This window comes from Dama dama, chromosome X (assembly GCF_033118175.1).
Source record: "Dama dama isolate Ldn47 chromosome X, ASM3311817v1, whole genome shotgun sequence".
Classification (NCBI taxonomy): Eukaryota; Metazoa; Chordata; class Mammalia; order Artiodactyla; family Cervidae; genus Dama; species Dama dama.
The window spans coordinates 121,309,197-121,329,424 of NC_083714.1; the positions used below are offsets into that span (position 1 = coordinate 121,309,197).

Below are 20,228 nucleotides of genomic sequence, written 5' to 3' on the forward strand. Positions count from 1 at the left end.
TTCTTCAGTCTGATTTTCTATCTAGCATACTGTTTTCTCAAACAAGGCAGTATATATCTGACTTTTTTAAGTTATTTAGATGCTAGAACTTAGGCAGTAGATGAGAGTTACTACTGGAGTAATTTTTTTTAAATACTTAGGAGCTGTTTTATTAGTACTATAATCACCTCTATTAAAATAATGTGAACTTGTAAATGGCAGAATACACACAACCTAGAGAGAGAGATTTTTGAGTATAAAGACCATAGTATTTGAATATAGCTGTGATCTTGCCATTTTCCCCTGTTTCAAGAGACGATGATAAGCACATGGATTTAAGAGCAGTGGTCAGCTAATTCTTCTCACCATATGGGTATTTTGACATGTTTCCTCCAATACTCATGAACACAAATGAAGGTCTTCTTTGGCAAACCATACTGAGCTTTATTAAGTGATTAAATTGTGACTTTTTAAAAAATGATAACTCTGTAATGTTATTTCACATGTCTTGTACTCATGACATATGGACAGAGAAATGGACAGATAAATGACCTTCCCCTTCACACACACATCTATGGAAACTCATCTCTATCACAGTTAACAGAATTCAAATATCATGTCTCACTATTTTTCTCCATATGCACATACAAACAAGAACACTTTAGTTTTAGTTCTGTGTATGTTTAAGCTTATTTTTCCTATTTAGAGAAAGGCCTTATGGTGGTTGTTTCATTTTTATTTTTCATATTCGCCTATAATTTTTAAAGTGCAGCATCTGAAATTTTTGAAAACTCATAAAAGTATTTTTTGAACTAAAACACTCATATTCTTTCTCTCTATATATTGCTATTAATAGGTTTGAGCTTTGCTTTCAAACTTTCAGTGATTTTGTAGATTTTTTTTCTAGTAAAGTAGAATAGTATTGCATATACTATTTTGCCTTCTATTATTTAGTATTTTGCTGATATTTTACCCAATCATCAATTATACATTTTTTATTTTTAAAGGCAATTTGATAAAATCTCAAAATGAGTGTAAATAATTCATTATTCTCCAATTATTGGGAATTCGAATTGTTGCCAAATTTTGGTCATTCTTATGACTATTCTTATTCATAAATTTGTAGAGTTGAGTTCATTACATGCTACCCTTCCTTGCAGCTCCAGCCACTTTTACTTTTTTCTTTCAGCTCTTTTTATTAAGAACTTTACCAAACCCTCTCTTAACTAGGGACTTCACACATCCTATTTTCTCCATCAAGATAGACAATTAACTCTCGTATTCTTGGCACATCTTCCATTTTAATAAACTCACCACAAAAGTCAGTCCTGGACACCCAATAAAAAGTTATATCATTAACAATTCCCCTGTTGGCATTTCCAGCATTATTTTTTAAACAGTGTACTGTGTTTTTCTTTGTACTGTGATAACAGTTACCACGATTTATATGTGTGTGTGTGTGTGTGTATTTGTTGTTGTCTGTGCCCAAACTGAAATGCCAAGAGGTCAGAACTGTCTCATATAAGATGCAACCACACTCAATAAAAACTTACTGAACAAATTAATTAATCATCCTAGTCTTAGAGATAAATGGTTACCTTATTTCTTACTTCTGTATGTTTTAGATACATAGAACTAAAGAGATAATGCTGGTTGTCAACCAAAACCTAAATGTCAGTATTTAACTATGTGAGAGCCTCTCAACTTAATTCACACTTACCCAAAGGCTGTTATGCAGGTACAACATAATTATTTTCCTAAATTTTGATTTTCATATTAAAAAATACAATTGAATTTTCAAAGCATTTTTTAAAAATATAACAATCCATGTTGAGGTGTAGGGCATTTCTTTTTTAACGCTGCCAAATTGTCAAATAGAGAATGCATTAGTATATTTGAGATTTCTAAATCATCATGTAGATGTTTTGTTTTTGGCTTTCAGCATTGAAAAGCAGAGCTTCAACCAAATAACCTTCATATGCTCAATCAATAATAGAAGAGAACTTTGTTCATGTTTATGGTCTCTTCTGAGTTTCTACTATTTTTGTGAATTCTTCTCTTTCTGAAAGAAATAATAGCGACTTATCACCACATTATGACAGTATTTCTATCTCTTATGGTGATTTTCAAAATGAACTGTGATTTTTAAATCCTTGCAAAATGAATCACTCTTGTATATCATTGGGTTTTAGGTCATGTGTGAGGTTTGTTAACCTGTCATTTTCACAGTATATTACTGTAAGAATACATTGAAACAAATCATTCCACGTAAATGTGGGCCTGAGTAGACATCTTTCAGTTGCAGCAATATTTCAGATGAGCCTCATTCAACCTTGGTTTTTTGTAGAGAAAAGGTAATGTGCACATTTTCATTTCTGGAGATTGGCCATTGAAAAATGCTAGTTTAAAAATCTGTCTGTTTGTACAATACCTGGTCTGTTCATATAACATCAAAAATATAAATGTAAGAGTAAATATTCACCTCCCCATCAGTGTGCATCTTACCAACAAGTGCATCTGAAAGAAATTAGAGTCTTGTTTGTATTTTTTCATCATGTTAGTACAGGACTTTTCAATAAAAATAAATTACTCTTGAGCATATTTGTTTGAATAACAAAAAAAAAAAAAAGAAAAGATTCATCTGATTGATAGTGGACAGAATTTTCATTAAGTTTCACAGCAAAAAAAAAAAAAAAAAACAAACACACAATTGCATCATTCACCTTCTTGTTTCAGATGAAACAGAATATTAGATGCGATGAACTCTACAGAAATGTTCAGTGTGCATATTTTAACCATTAAATACATTATCAAGAATCATGTCAGCATGACATTCTAATATAACAGCTTTACGAAAACACGTAATGCAATCTAGGGATGCTGTGGTCCTCTCTAAATCAGCTCCAAATATATTCTGCATTGATATATTTCTCATTATTTTGATCCGCATTTTTTACAGAATGATCACATTCAATATTGTCTGAGCCACCAGGGAAGCCCAATTAAATGAACAAACAATATGAAGTAGAATGACAAAATAGTGGGGTTTTTTTAAATAGGAAAACCTGCATCAAATAAGCTTTCTCCCAAGAAAAAGAGCTGTAATAATGAAATTCTTGGTTTATTATGTGCACAATAATCTAAACATATATGCAATTTGCTTAATTTTGTGTATTTTCTACTTTTCATGTGCCTCTTTATCTCTGTAATATCGCAGTAACTGAGTCAGAAAAGAGGCAGTACTGAGTAGGGGAACCTCACTGAAACACACATGGTGATCATCTGGATCCTAGTCCTGGTTCTCACACCTGGAGGATGAGTCAGATCAGAGAAGTCATTTAGGCTCCCAATTCCTCATCTTTTTTTTTTTAATACCACTTGATTGAGGTATGCTTGATATTTATGAAGCTATACATTTTTAACATATGCATTTGATGATGTTAGAAGTAAGTAGACATCCGTGAAACCATCAACACAATTGATGCCATAAACACATCCATCACTTTCATTCCGTCATCTTTAATGTGGAGATAGTAACACATTTTTTTTATTGCTTGCCTCATATATCTGTGCAGGTCTAAAGTGAAGGAATCATCTGATAGCACCTTATAAAGTATGTAAGAGTAGTATATTTTCCCTAAAAGATAATTGCAATAACTGTCTTAGCATAGTATCAGGAAATCAGTCCTGAGTGTTCATTGGAAGGACTGATGCTGAAGCTGAAACTCCAATATTTGGCCACCTGATGCGAAGAACTGACTCATTTGAAAAGACCCTGATGCTGGGAAAGATTGAAGGCAGGAGGAGAAGGTGACAACAGAGGATGAGATGGTTGAATGGCATCACTGACTCAATGGGCATGAGTTTGAGAAAGCTCCAGGAGTTGGTGACGGACAGGGAAGCCTGATGTGCTGCAGTCCATGGGGTCCCAAAGAGTCAGACACGACTGAGCAACTGAAATGATTGATAGTACCAATAACATCTTCACCAATTTAACACAATTTTCTGTATGATCAGTGACATTCCTGGTCTGAGCAGGGGATCATAGCAGAAGCAATGAGTAGGTAGATAAGTTGTTGCTGAATCTGGAATCTCTTGTGAATGTCTCAGATTGTTCTTCTCCCTCATGCTTTTTTTTTTTTTTTAAAACTTTCTTTTCACATTGAAAATATGATAATGGTTTAAATGTAAAATACAAAGCTAACTTTGTGTTTACTGATTAAACATCTAAAGTGCTTATTCAAAGGAGCAAATTGAGTTTTAGGTTTTATTGATTTATACCCTTCTTCAATCCACAAAAGATTTGAGACAGTGTATAACAAGGCTTCAAACTATAACATGAAATATTAATAGAAAAAATGGAACCAAGCAAGATACACACTAAAATTTTATGTTAAGGCCAATGGCTCAGCAATAAAGAATCTGCCTGCAGTGCAGGAGAAGCAGGTTTGATCCCCAGGTTCAGAAGATCCCCTGGAGAAGGAAATGGCAACCCACTCCAGTATTCTTGCCGGGAGAATACCATGGACAGAGGAGCCTGATGGGCTACAGTCCATAGCATCGGAAATACTTGGACAGGACTGAAGGGACTGAGAATATATATTTTTATTAAAGATAAGAAAAAGGAACATAAATATGGGGAAACTGTGGTATAGAGTAGGAGTTTGAGGACATACCTCCAGATCATAGAAGTCCTTCCTAGCCATTTATTTTGCCTGTCAAAACAAGATGAGAGCTATTTTCCTGAAATATGTTGGCTGTTATAATTCTAAGTTGTCCCTATTTGCATATTTGTCTCAGTTTTTATGAAAGACAGCATGTTCATAGGACATCAAGTAAACTGGACCTATGGAACTTTAAAAAATCCTTTCCCCTTGATGTTTTCGTGGTCAACATTAATTTATTCTAAATACATAGAAAAATAGCATTAAAGAGAGCTGTGAAATGATGATACAGATGATATTAGAAGAGCTTAGTGACATTAACTGAGATGTGATGAATTATCATTTACAATTAGGAGTATCTTTTGTCCGCTATACTCCTAAGTTTAATAGTATTTACTTGAGCAAATAATGTAGTGATGAATTATAAATGCTGCAATCTTAGTATATAAAGTGAGTTGCAGCAATGAAATTAAAAGATTCCCCTTGGAAGAAACTCCTTGTAAGATAACTCCTTGGAAGAAAATTTATGACAAACCTAGACAGCATATTAAAAAGCAGAGACATTACTTTGCCATCAAAGGTCCATCTAGTTAAGGCTATGGTTTTTCCATTGGTCATGTATAGATGTGAGAGTTGGACTATAAAGAAAGCTGAGTGCAGAAGAATTGATGCTTTTGAACTGTGGTGTTGGAGAAGACTCTTGAGAGTCCCTCGGACTGCAAGGAGATCCAACCAGTCCATCCTAAAGGACATCAGTCCTGGGTGTTCGTTGGAAGGACTGATGCTGAAGCTGAAACTCCAGTACTTTGGCCACCTGATGTGAAGAGCTGACTCATTGGAAAAGACCCTGTCGCTGGGAAAGATTGAGGGCAGGAGGAGAAGGGGACGACAGAGGATAAGATGGTTGGATGGCACCATCGACTCAATGGACATGGGTTTGGATGGACTCCAGGAGTTAGTGATGGACAGGGAGGCCTGGCGTGCTGCGGTTCATGGGGTCACAACGAGTCGGATAAGACTGAACGACTGAACTGAACTGAACCTTATTTTGAAATATTGCATTTGAATAATTAAAAAACAGCACTAGGAAAGGCCATGTATGTTCTCTGACTCTTAAGTAAAACACCCAGGTAACATATCTTGTTTGAGTGACATTATATTAATTTATTTTACAAATGAATATAGCCTATTTTTCTGATTGAAAAGTATACTTTTTCATTGCAAAAATGCATTCAAAATGATGAAAGAAAACCAAGGGTAAAAATAATTCATCTCATTTCGATTTACCATTTTTCTTGCTTCTCATCTTGTCCAATTCTAACATGCCTCTCTTCAGAAATCTCCCTCCTATGTAGATTCTTCAGTGTCCCTGCATCTTATTTCCTCTTGTTCTGTTGTTGTGTAAAGAAAATGTATTTTTGCCACATCAAATACATGGAGTGGTTCATACACCAGATCGTTGTCTCCATTCATTTTTAGCCAGAGGTCTTCAAATTTGTCCAGGTGGTAGGCAGCTGGTGGCTCAGTGGTAAAGAACCCGCCTGCCAATGCAGAAGACGCAGGTTCACTCCCTGGGTTGGGAAGATCCCTAGAGAAGGAAATGGTACCCACTCAAGTATTCTTGCCTGGGAAATCCCATGGACTGAGGAGTCTGGTGGCCTACAGTCCATGGGTTCACAAAGAGTTGGACACGGCTTAGAGACTAAAAAACAACAAAGGCAATTGGACATTTCACTGCTCTCTGTAAAATACAGTAAAGTACTTACAGAGTTACTTCATTTTAGCAGCTGGGGACAGTTTTACTACCAGAAGAAAGGAATTATTTTAAGTTGCTTAGAAATGTGAAATTCAATTTTCATACTGCCTGAGAGATTAAACCAGAAACACAGGCACACATGTCCACCACGAGAACAAGTTGTCATCCAAACCCCAATGAGCTGCCTGACGTTGTCTTTGCTAATGAGTATTTGTTTGCTCCTTGTTCAGTCATCCAGAACTGCTCTTTAGCAGGACTAGATGGAAACCAGTTGCACTGACTTCTTCCCAGTTTTGAAAATTGGGATGACATTTGCTCATCTTTAGTGTTAACATAGTTCCACAAAGACCACTGACAGCAGGGTAGGATGGTATCCATGCAAGTTCTCTCGTGTCCCCGGGATATAATTGGTCTAGGGCCAGAGATTTTAGCTCATTTGGAGCAGCAAGGTGCTCTTTTAAAACTCTCTCACCTATTTTGGGCTTCCTTTCTCTCGTGCAGTTATGCTTTTTCCAGTCTGATGAACATTGTCCCTGACAGAGCAGACAAGCTGAGGAGCTGAGCGGTTCTGCTTTCTGTCTCATCTGTTTCCCTGACCCTCCCCTTCTGCCCTAATCAGTGAACCTTTCTCTTTCTGCTGCTACTTTCTCCAAACAAAAGTGAAAAGGCCCTGAATGTTGTTTTTTAACGTCATCACAAGTCTCACTTACTTCCAGGCTCAACTTTCCCTCACTGTTTGTACTGTTCTATATTGTTCTTGTTTGAGTATTTGCCCTCAGCTATGTCTCCATTTTCATCCCATGTTGATACACTTTTATCAATAGAATCAGAGCTCATTTAAGATCCCCTGCATGATGGCATGCATCTCGTTCAACACCACATTCTTTTTAAGAACGCTTTGGGATTATTTGGAATGATGTGGTCAAAATTTTATTTTTGAAAGCCTCACAGGCTTCTTGCACCATTTTTTTTTCTTTTAAAATTTAAAATCATGAGGTCACTATGTTTTTTCCCCTCTTCTTAATCTCACGCACCACTTGTATATTCATACACACTTTCCTGAAAGACAGATGCCACCTTGTCCTGTCAAGTGTCCAAACTGACAATTATATGTTGGGATGAAAGGGTACATAGTACAACATCCCTGGTGGTTCACTAAGTCTGTCCCCACATAACTGGATTAGTCTTCTGAACCCTTTTAAATTTTGTCTGCAGCTGACTGAGGTTTGGCAATCCACCTGTCTTAGTTCTTTTCTTGCATAAGAAACATCAGTGGGCGCTTTACGAAGTGGGAGAGAAAGAAATTAAATTTGTTAGAAATCTTTATTCTTAACATGGCTGAGGTAGCACTTAAATAAGGAGAGAAAAGCACTTGAAAGTGATATCGTTCTTATTTCTTAATTGTAAAATTTATAAAATATGAGACAGATTTACTGCGGAGGGGAGGAAAAGTTTATTCTTATATAAAATTTGAACCTATTAAATTTAGTTCTTCATTTCAGTCTCTCATGATACTTTCACATAATAGATTCAGCCATGTCATTTATTTTCTATGCATTCTTGGTCTGTATGACTAGAGCAAATAAATAAGGAAGTGTAGAAGAATGTCCCAAGAACTGAGAAGCAAAGATACTATGTTCAACTTAGTTTGTCAAGTGATTCTGCTCTTAAAACCAACTCCTCAATAAAAAGAACATTTCCATTGCCTCAGGACACCTTCAATTCCTACTCCCTGTAGGCACCTATTAGAATTTCTATCACCGTAGATTCGTTTTGTCAGTTCTTGAATCCATATAAATGGAACTGTGCAGTCTGTGCTATTTTGATCAGCATACTACTTTTGAGATTCATCTATGTTGTGAGTACATTATGAGTTCACTCCTTTTTATTGCCAGTTGTTACTCCATTCTATAAAATGTACCACAATCTGTCTATTCTCCCATTGATGGACATTCAGTCTGCTTTCAGTTTAGGGACATTGTGAATAAGGCACTGTGAATGTTTGTGTACAAGTCTTTTTGTGAGCACAGGTTTTCATTTCTTTGGGGTGAATACCTAGGAGTGAAATGGCTCCATCAGATCTTTAAATTGATAAGATATTGCAAAACACTTTTCTAAAGTGGTTGTGTCCTTTTCTACTCCCACCAGTGATGGTAGAGAGCTCCATCAGCTCTAGACTGCACCAGTATTTGATCTTAACAGTACTTTCAATTTTTTTTTTTCCATTTTGTGGAATATGAAGTGGTATCTTGTTGTGGTTTTAATTTGTGTAGCTCTGATGACTAACAGCATGGAACATCTTCTCATGTATTTACTGGCTATTCATAAATAGTGGTCAATTGCCTTTCTTCTTATTGAGTTAAAGTAATATTATTTTGAGGTCATTGATATAACTTGGAAATTGGAAAGGACAGAGACATTTTCCTACTTTTAAAAAAGTTGTCTTTGAAGACTCTGTTGAGAAGCACTGTTGCTGCTTAGTCAGCAGTGCATTTCTTTTGTAAAAGCACTGCTCCCTGGACATCTTTGTCACTAATATAAAGTGCCAAATGCTTCAATTTTCTTTGCCCAGTCTTGGAAGATTGTCTCTTCAGAACCATCAGCACTAATTTGTTGTTTAGAAGCCTATTAGGTATTTTTAAATTGTTGTTGTTTAGTTGCTAAGTCATGTCCAATTCTTGCCACCCTATGGACTAGAGCCTGGCAGGCTCCTTTGCCCAAGGAATTTCCCAGGCAAGAATACTGGAGTGGGTTGCTGTTTCCTTCTCCATTTTATTTTATTGTATTGATTTTAAAATCTAGAAATGTAATTTAATCATTATCTTAAGACATATAATATGCTTATTCATTTAGTCATGTAGCCAATAAACTTTTACTGCTTAACATGGGGGAAAACCCAAATATTAAGAAAACAATGTCCTTGCACTAAAAGAAGCTCATAAACTTGCGACCAAAATCAGGGTATTTAATTTTATATAGACTATGAAAAACATCCTACAGTTGATAGGCAGTAGGATTTTTCAGGCTGGATGGCTTCTAGTTGAAATTTTATTTATAAACATGATAATATTTGGGGTGTGTTTTCATTTATGCATTTAACATTTGTGTTTTGAGCACTACTGTGTAGCAGACACTTTGCTAGGCACTAAGAAAAACAGTGATGATTCTCTCTCCCAAAGTTCATAGTCTAATGGACTGGAGTGAAAGAATCGCATAAGTTGAAATGAGGGTATTTGTGATAGAGAAAGGAGAACGGCAAAGTCCTAGGGAATTGCCAAGGAATCACTGTGAGTGGTCCATAGATGAAGAATTGAAGAGTCAGTTGAGAAGCCTAGAAAGTTTTCTCATCCCAGAATGGTATGAGGTTCTGATTATTACCTAAATTATTTGGGCTTCATTAAGCAGATCCTGAGAATTCAGTATATATGTCTGAGCAGGAAACCAACCACCAGAACTGCCCATCAGGAAGATTAATCTGGAAAGGATAAGTATGACGTTTTGGTGTGAGAAGTGGTGAAGCAAAACAGGAGGAAGTGTGACTAACATAGTGAAGTGCGGTGAACAACCAGCAGAGGAGGGGGAGGTAGCAATGATAAATGGGCAGAAGGTATAACAGAATCAATAGGACTTGAATGGGGGAAAAGAAAGAAAGGAATAAAACAAAGATGAACTGGCAGCCTGGTAAAGTCAACAAGAGCAATCAGTTTCAAAATGATGTTAATGTTGGCTTCAACACGTTTTGAGGTTTAAGTCAAATGGAAATGCTAAGGAGTGGTTAACAAGGAAATTTCCCGAGACATAACAAATTTAGAAAACTTTAGCATTTGATAATTGAATATTTTCCATTTCACAAGTTAGATTTATAAGGAAGTCAAAACCACTATAGTTGGTTTCCACCTTTTTTGTTGTTGTTGTTTGCAACTATATCTGATCTTTTAGAGATTCATGTGAGTAATTCCAGAAGTTTTCACAGAAGACTCGCTTAAGTCATCTGCTTGTTTTTTTCTTGGGTTCTTCTGGTTTGTATACAGTTCAATAAGGTACAAATTGTTGACACTGTACAAATATAATAGAATCCACTCTGTGCCTCATTTGTCTGATTTCCAGAGGATGTATGTGTTCAGTCAACAAGAGCTACAGATTTGTTTTTATCATCTCATCTAATTCCATGAAGGAGAAGAGCATTACCATACAACAGATAATGAGTTGGGAAATAAGAAAGCTAACCTCAGAGATCAAGGCTTAAAAAAAGGGGGGGGGGGTAACTTTTGTTTAATGCCTATATAACTTGGCAAGAGGGACATATAAGACTTAGTGAGGCCCAACATGTGCTTAGAGGTGAATTGTTAGTGGATGTCTTGGGGGTTCTGTTATCTAAGCTAAATGTTTGAAATCAATTAATTGATGTTAGACTCAGAGATCTGTTTTTAATCCCTCTTTATCTTATTTCTGGGCCTTTCTGTTCTCAAGAGCCTGAGAAACTAAACCTTACTTTGATAACTTGTTATTTGTGGAAAGAAATGAGATTCTGGTGAAACACAATTATTTTTTACTGTCTGTCTTCCATGCTAGGGTGCTATACATATTTCAATATTTTATTTTAACCCTTCTTCAATGGGAAACCATTCAAGAGTAGTGTCATATCTTGCCTATGCTTATGCTCAATTTATAAGTGAATATTTTTTGAACAGTTGTTAAGATAAGGGGTACCAGCACTGTATCCAATACCTCAGGCTTTGATAATCTTAATTACCACAACATCTGTGTTTCTTTTCCTGATCATCTCCCCCAACCTAGATACACATATGTACACACCCATGATCATAACACAATCACACAAGTGATGTGATTTTGTTTGCATAGTATCTCAGTAGTCATAATACAGCATTGTGTATAGTTATTAGCTTGTTATTCTCCCCCCCATGAAATTGAATATTGATAGGAAAATATGAACCTATTTATCATTGTAAAGGCATCAGATACAAATATTGGGTTGGCCAAAAAGTTCATTTCAGTGTTTTTGTAACCCAAAGGAAGTTTTTGGCCAACCCAAAAGTTACCTATTTGTTGGAGTGAATCAAATTGAAGAGAACACTTCCCTGCATTGAACAATTACGTACACTAAGCAGTCGTTTAGCGATTATGCCACAGTTTAAAGCACATAGAATTCCTTTGAGTACAGAAAAGGAGTTTAAGGAACAAGTTTAATTCCTGGTCTCTTAGAAAGCAACATGAATATATTTTAAATCATCTTTGTCCAGTGATTTTTAGCAGTGAGTAGGTAAAAGGGTAAGTAGATACAACCAGCTTAATCAGAGTGATACTTTCTGTATTTTTTTTTTTTTGAAATGGAGAATTGTACTTCCTATCAACTTTCTACCTTATACACATCGTGAGATTGATCTATCTTCCAACAGATGAAAAGAAAATGTTGCAGTGTGGAAACAGAGCAAGGGCTAGTCATGACATTACTCCTCTCAGTTTCCTATGTAAGCAATTGTAAACAAATATTCAGAGAGTCCCAAAATATGTTTGGGTCATGAAAGCTGCCTTTGAGGTTACCCATAATGTGTTCAATGAAAATGAAAAATTCAACTACATTCAGAGCCAAGTCCACATCACAAAATTTGGACTTAGCTCTGCCGATTATGATCTCAGTTATATTTTCAATCCTAATTTTTCTTCTGGGGCTCAGTCCAGTATCTCCAACTGCCCAGTTGACATATTTTCCTTCATTCATGTCTCCACTGAATGGCTAGCTCCTATCTATTGAGTTCCCAAATCTCATTTGGTTTCATTAACTTGTCTCTGTTTATACCACTGACTCTCTGATCCATGCAACTATTTTTCTTCACCTTAACTACAGTGATAACACCTACTATGTAGGTTTCTGTTTCTATTCGAGAGATTTTCCAATCAGTCTGTTCTACTGTAGCCACTGAAGAATAACACTTAACATAATTCCTGGCCAGTAGGAGTGGCTGAATAAATAGTTGTTTAGTCAATGAATGACTCAATGAAAATATTTGATAAGCATGGCAAGTATTAATAAGAACTACAGCTTCAGAGCCAATGCAGTTAGACAATGAAATTAAATGAGAATCAAACGTTTCCAGTCCTGAATCAATTCAATTTACACATCATTTTGCCTTTAAAGAACAATGTTGTTGCTTTTCCTATATTCTTACTGCATCTTTTCTACCCACCAAATGGTGTTTGAATAAATATTTGTGTAGTTACAAATTGATAAGACCTCTAGAAAGAAGAATAAGGAATATAAAAATGATCTGTCTCCTTTCAAATATTCTATCTTAAGAGCCAGTTTTTTGGCTGTGTGTAATATATTTATTCTATGATGAAATAGCCCATATGTTTTTTAAACTATCCTAGTAATCACATGGAAAGAATTTTATGCCTGGAGTCATATGTTCTGTTACAAGGACCACTTAATGAGAGCAAGCATGGTCAGAGACAAGAGCCTCTTTTTGATCAGAGAAAGGTCAATTTGCTTTCTTTACAAATCTAAGTAAACAGAGGGGAAAAAACAGCTCTTAAATGTTCCCAGGTAGTTCTCCTGAACTTCTAATGAATGATTTAGAAGCCAAGAAGGATTGAATAAATCTGTGAACCTAGAGAGGTCTAGCATTGATCATAACAAAGTAAAACCTATTAACTTTGCAAAGTTGTGTGCATTATAGAAACAGTTTTCTTTAAAAAGCAAGGGCCACTAATTCAAATATCTTCAGAGGGCAGTAGAATGCATGTATACTCCACCTAAAGGCATTCAAATTATAAAAGTCCTAATACTAAAACATGTCTGAGGGCAGATTTTACTTGCAGCCTTCAGTTTCAGAGACCCAAAGGCAGAGACTTAACATACATTCAGTTTATTCCTTTGGAATCTGCTTGATATTGAGAAATACATGTTTGGGGGTTCCCTCCACCCCCACAGGGCATTATGTCTTAGTAAAGAAAGAAAAAAAAAAAGCCTGAGATAATCTCATAAAGCATGTAGTATTTAAAGTAATTTATGATGAATTCATTTGGTATCCACATTAATAGCAGTGATAATAATGAATGTATGTATCTGATGTGGATGAGATAAATACCTCCAAAGGAAATTTCATTGTAATTTGATATTAGGTAAATGTCCCATTAAAATAAATCGCTACTGTACATAATTTTCCTTTAATTCATTGCAGGGTGTTTGCTTTGGAAAAGGCACAGTCTAATTCGAGTTTCAGGAGAAATTCTCATTATTCTTTTATAGCAACCATTATCAGGAGCAGATGGGGAATTGCACCAACAAATGCATCTACTATTACACCACACAGGAAAGAGCACTAGATGAAATCTAATCAGACCCCCTCCTGCCTCCATTTCCTATAACAAACTAACAAAAGCATGCTTGTTGTTTTAGTGTTATTATTAGTGGAACACAATAAATCAGGGGTCCCCGACCCCCATGCCATGGACCCCTACCAGCCAGGCCTGTTAGGAACTGCACTGCATAGCAGGAGGGAGTGGCTCGGGAGCCAATGAAGTTTCATCTGTATTTACAGCTTTTCCTCACCGCCTGAACCATCCCCCACCTCACCCCCAGGCCCTGGTGCCCAAAAGCTTGGGGACCACTGAGGTAAATGTTTTGTTGTTGTTGTTTAGTCACTAAGTCCCATCCGACTCTTTTGCCACCCCATGGACCGTAGCCTGCCAGGCCCCTCGGTCTAGAGGATTTCCCAGGCAAGAACACTGGATGGCCGTGTCCTTCTCCCACACAGGAGTTGAACCCGTGTCTCCTGAATCGGCAGGTGGGCTCTTTACCACTGAACCACCAGGGAAGCCCCCATAAATGTTTACTGAAATGCAAAACAAATGAGACCAGGGGAAATACCAGGCTAACAAGGTGCATTTTATTTTTGATTGATCGTCTGCAAAGGCTGCCCTTCTCTGATTTAATTGGCAAGTCACAAGTAAAAGATCTGTAGGTCCTTAACTAAAAGTAGAATCTGAGGTACACTTCAAATGTGGAGACATTTTATGGTCGAAAGAAGAAAAAAAAACTCCTTCAGTACTACTTAATCCTCAGCTGCAAAGTCGAATACAGACATGAATGCTACCGATGAATGACACTAACTGGAAATATTTTATGACTACCTATGCAGAGGGGAGGCCCTTAGTTCTCTCTGGGCTCACTTTTAAGCTGAGCGTTACAGACAGGTTATGAGTTTGATCTGCAAAACTTAGGACAGTCAAGGAAGTAGAAAGCCTTTCAGTTTTTACTGGCAGTTGGAGTTAAGGTTGGAAGTGAGGAGCAGCCATAGAGAATGCTGCAAAGGCAGAGAGAAGAGGCTGTACAGGCACTTCACACCTTGCCTGGTAGGCTAGTATTTGGGTTTTATCTTGCAGTAAATATGTAGGCATCATTCTTGATCTCCTCATTCTGAGCTCCAGGCCTTGATTCTTGCCTCCTGCATCTATTTTACTAAAAAATTGCCATTCTTCACGTTTTTTCAATCCTTCTTCTTTTTTATGTACTTCCTCCTCCCTCACTCTTGGATTTCTCCAGTTTTTACCATCTTTCAATTCTTGTCACTCTCCTCATGAGATGCTCTTACAGGGTCATCAGGTCTTCCATGAGAATAGAATCATCTAGCCCATGACTGGGCTAGATTGATTGTGTCCTGTTGCTAAGCTTGCTGTTTTGCTTTAGTCTTTGTCTATTTGTGTTGCTTCCTTACAAAAATTATTTATCATCGAATAATAATGTCACAAGATACTTTCTGAGCATGTTAAAACCTCTGCAGACAGTTGTGACTACATAGTGTAAGAATTAACATGAGAGGCAAACATGTCCGGTTTATCTCTGAGTAAAGGACCAGAAATAATTTTTCAGGTTCTGACTTGAATTCTAGAGACTGACAAAGAGGAACCGTGGCAATGAGCTTAAGGCAGACAGAGTAAAGCAGAAGGTAAAAGAACATGAAATTGCCCCATAAATTTCCATCTGGCAGATTTACAAGTCTCTAAAGTGTCCATATCATTGCATGTTTCCTCTTGACCAGTGAGCAAACTGAGGCAACAATTAATATGTCTCAAAATAAAACCTTAGCAGAACTACCAGTAAATCACAAGATTAGATTTTTGATATATCCACTTATTCAGCAAAGATGTGTTTTTCTCTCTTCTGTTCCCCTCAATCTTTACCTTTTCTCCCAGTCACTTTTTGTCTCTTCTGTTTTCCTATTCTGCCTAGTTTGTGATATTTTGCCAGTTCTTTATCTCCTACAAAGCTTATCCAATTTGTCATTGTACAATTCCCTGTAACTGCTTCTTAGCTGCTTCTTTTTCATTTGTCACATTTTATTTTCTGTTGATTTTGTTTTCATGCAGTTTTGGAAAGTTTTGCACATATGATTTTTTAAATTTATGCAGTCTTTTCATATAAGATGTACTAGTTTCTTTGTCTCATCTTTTCCCTCTATAAAAATGTAGCTGTTCTTCCTTGCCTGTAATTCTTCTTCTCTTTCCTCAATTTGACCAGACTTGGAGGATTGAGATATATGTGTCACTTTCTATAATTTCGGAAATTTTCTCTATTCGAAAAGCATACAAGAAATAAATAATAATGCTGTAGCTCTAAAACATGCCCCTCCTGTGCCCCTGCCTGCTCCATGTATTTCTAGCCTACACTTTCTTTAATAATGTATCTGCTTTGTACACCTTTGTCCCCTTATACCCAGAGATTCTGCTGCAGTTGGTTTAATGTGAAATTCTGGGCTTTTATATTTTGAAAAACCTCCCTAGGGGAGTCTGATAAGCAGTCATTATTAAGAATGATGCTTTAATATTGGAATCAAAACACAATAAACTTTCTAAGGGATGATGAATAATCCAATCAATTTAATTACGATTTTTTTCTATCCCAAACTCAGACTAGATGTTAATTGCTAGAGAAATAGATAAGAATGCCTAGGACAACAGAACATGAATGTGGTATCAGAGCTTGGAAATTTCAGTGGTAGTGAATAATTTAGTACTTAAAATATTTAGAAGTTATAAAATGAAAATTAATTTGTTTTGCACTAAGTGAATAAAATTGATTGAGGTTTTCCATTTAATTGTGTAAATCAAGTCACATCTTCAGGCTCAGCAGCTAACTGTGAAACAACATGTACAAGTTTTAACTTCCTGTTTTGGTCCATTATTTTGCCTTCTTAGACTTTATTATTGAAAATTCTCCTCAGGTCGACCATACACTGTAAATACTTCTCCTGATTACAAAATCTCTTCACACAAATGCAATAGACTATTTAATGAGCTCTCTTTCACAAAATTAAAAAAAAATCTGAAAGCCCTGATTTGGGACTCTACATAAAATGAGATTTAGATCTAACAATTTTAAGTTATTGCTTCATTCTTAGCTACTCAGTTCTATCACCTATCTGGGAAATGGAAATAATAAAACCCATGTTGATTCTACAATTGGATTGTAAAAGTCACTGTAGCCATCAGCCATGAAGTGGAAAAACTGAGATCAAAAATACAAAGCAAGACGCCTGAGATAAAAATTGTGGCGTTTCATTAGTTTATAGCATTATAAACCAGCAACAAGAATTCTTTGATTCGTTAACAAAGATTCAGAAGGCATGTACTCTATCATCTTATTACTCAATGTGTTGTTCCCACACCAGTGATATCAGCATCCCCTTGAAGCTTGTTAGAAGCTGAAAATTCGGGGCCCTCCTTAGACCTACTGGATTAGAATCATCAGTTTAGCAAGATCTCTTGGAGATGTGCACATTGAAGTTTGAGATGCACTGCTGTAGCACACATCTTACAGGTGTTCCATGCATTTTTAAAAATTAATTTATTGATTCTAATTGGAGGCTAATTACTTTACAATATTGTAGTGATTTTTGCCATACATTGACATTAATCAGCCATGGGTGTGTCCCCCATCCTGAATCCCCTCCCACCTGCCTCCCCATCCCATCCCTCAGGGTCATCCCAGTGCACCGGCCTTGAGCGCCCAGTCTCATCCATCAAACCTGGACTGGCAATCTATTTCACATATGGTAATATACATGTTTCAATGCTATTCTCTCAACCATCCCACCCTTGCCTTCTCCCACATAGTCCAAAAGTCTGTTCTTTACATCTGTGTCTCTTTTGCTGTCTCACATATAGGGTCATCATTACCATCTTCCTAAATTCCATATACATGTGTTAATATACTGTATTGGTGTTTTTCTTTCTGACTTACTTCACTCTGTATAATAGGCTCCAGTTTCATCCACCTCATTAGAACTGATTCAAATGCATTCTTTTTAATAACTGAGTAATACTCCATTGTGTATATGTACCACAGCTTTCTTATTCATTCATCTGCTGATGGACATCTAGGTTGCTTCCATGTCCTGGCTATTGTAAACAGTGCTTCGATGAACATTGGGATACATGTGTCTCTTTCAATTCTGGTTTCCTCAGTGTGTATGCCCAGCAGTAGGATCGCTAGGTCGTATGGCAATTCTATTTCCAGTTTTTTAAGGAATATCCACACTGTTCTCCATAGTGGCTGTACTAGTTTGAATTTTTAAAAAGTATTTCTAGTAGCTGTGAGTATTGGACACCGTTGGAGGTACAAATTAGAGTCATCATCTTTCTCGTGTAACTGCCTCCCTGAGTTTGGTGTTCTAGGCAAAGATTTCCCCGTTTCAGTAGTCATTCACGATTGCTGGATCCAGCTAGTTCCCTAACCTTAATTGTGCCTTAACAGTTTATGTTACTTCTCGCCTTTCTGTTCTACTGCATTGTCTAAACTCTAGGTTTAGCCCCAGCACCTACCTTGCAGACTCCTGTCCTGGCTGTTTGACCTGTGTCCCTGCTTTAACATTAGCCTAAACTTTGCCCCAGAATCACCTCTGAACACAGCTCTAGCTCCCACACCCCTGTCCTTCAGTCATTTTCTGTTGCTCTCCACTGAATTGCAAAGTCTTTAATAAAAAGCAGAGTCCTCTCTGCCCAAGCCCACTATTAATCCAGGGCTACACCTCTTCCTAAACTTCCACTCTGTGGAAGTGACACAGAGCCCACGTGTATACTTGAGATCAGATCACAGAAATTCCACACCATTAGGCTAGCCTTCTGCTATCCTCTTGCGGCCCTGACCCTCCACATCCCTAAGGCCTACCCACTCTTTCAGTTCCAAATTACCCACCATGGTCTCTCCTTTTCATCCTTCCATTGAGCTCATTTCTCTTCTAATCTGTCATTTATAATTACTTATCTAATCTGTCTGATCACCTTGCTTACTGTCTTACTGGATATAATATAGCAAATTATCCTTCACACTTATGTCTAATCTTTTCAGCTAGATTTTATACTGCCTAAAACCTAGAAAATTGTACGCACATCTTGGAATCTCTAGGAGGTCCAATAATAAGTATTAATACTAATGATACCATGATAATTATGAGCACTCCTCTCTTCCTCCACTTTCTGTATTCATAGATTCATGCATTCACTCAACAGATACTTATTGAAACCACTCATGAACCAGATGTTGTAGTAAGTGTCAGGAATAGGACTGTGAATAAGACACCATCTTTGACTTCAAGGAATTTATGGTATAATCTGAATATAGACAGAATTTGTTATGAGTGGGGATACCTGTTATTAAGCAGTGACTGTCACATGCAACATTGATATGAACAGATGTTCAGAGTGGAATATAAATAATGGAGCAAAATCAACTAGTTGCAAGGAAGTATCACATGTTTGTAAGAGCACATCTCATGCTCAATTAAGAGAGTATGGTCAGGAAAGTTTATGAATAGTTCAGTGACTGTGCATAGTTTTATAATCAGTGTGAGGTACTATGTTCCCAGAATAATGGCCTGTTACCATTTTTGTGGATTTAATGAGTCTTTTAACTGCTAAAGACATACTATCCAAAATTCTAGTATTTAAAATAATAATACATGAAAGCAGTGGAAAACAAAAATCCAAGAAGTTTATCCATAATGAGAGTCTAAAGGAGATTTGACCCAGTCTTAGAAAACAGGCATTGATTCATTCATTTGGCAGGCATTTGATGGAGTTTGTAGGTACTTGGTTTGAGGCAGGAGAATATAAGAATATTAAGTTAACTAGAATCATATGTATCAGGAAAGTGTTCTGAATACTGACTGTCTCATCTATACATAAAGATTTGTAAGTCCTTTAGATTGAAATATGGCAGATATCTCAAGTTCTCATATTATTTCATTTTCTAACCATCAGATTTAGTTATGGGTTATTGTAATTGCCTTACAAATTCTATATTACCTTTTTTAAAAAAATGCTAGAGTGCTATTTTTATTTCATGGCAAAAGGCATTTTTAATACATATTTTATTGTAATAGTCTTTTTTAATAAAACAATTTTTCTTAAAATTTCATTCAGGATAAAAAGTAGAAGATGCTTAAGCCTGACACCATCAGTGACTCATAAAAATGTTCCAGTGGCTATAGATTATTTTTAAATTTATCTCTGTACCTTAGGGATTTCTTGATTGGCTGTCCCTGAAAGCAATTAATTCTCATTTTTATGTGGTTTTATAATGCAAAATACATGGATGGAAACAATTTGAAATAAATTTCCTTCTTATATAGTCATGAATGTTTGTTTAAATATCTCTAGAGGTTTTTAAAAAAATACTCTGGCTAAACTGCACTTGTTCTTTTTCACCTCTCACATCGACAGTCTCGAAGAAATCTGAATAGTTTCGTCATGTTTAAATTTTACAACACTTCATAGACTATTAAACATGGAACATCCTTGTGGGGACA

General features: G+C 36.4%; 1 protein-coding gene across 1 annotated transcript in view; it reads left to right on the plus strand.

Moving 5' to 3' along the window:
• DMD (dystrophin) overlaps positions 1-20,228 on the plus strand; it is a 2,165,569-nt gene that overhangs the window by 1,259,614 nt on the left and 885,727 nt on the right. The window lies entirely within an intron of this gene.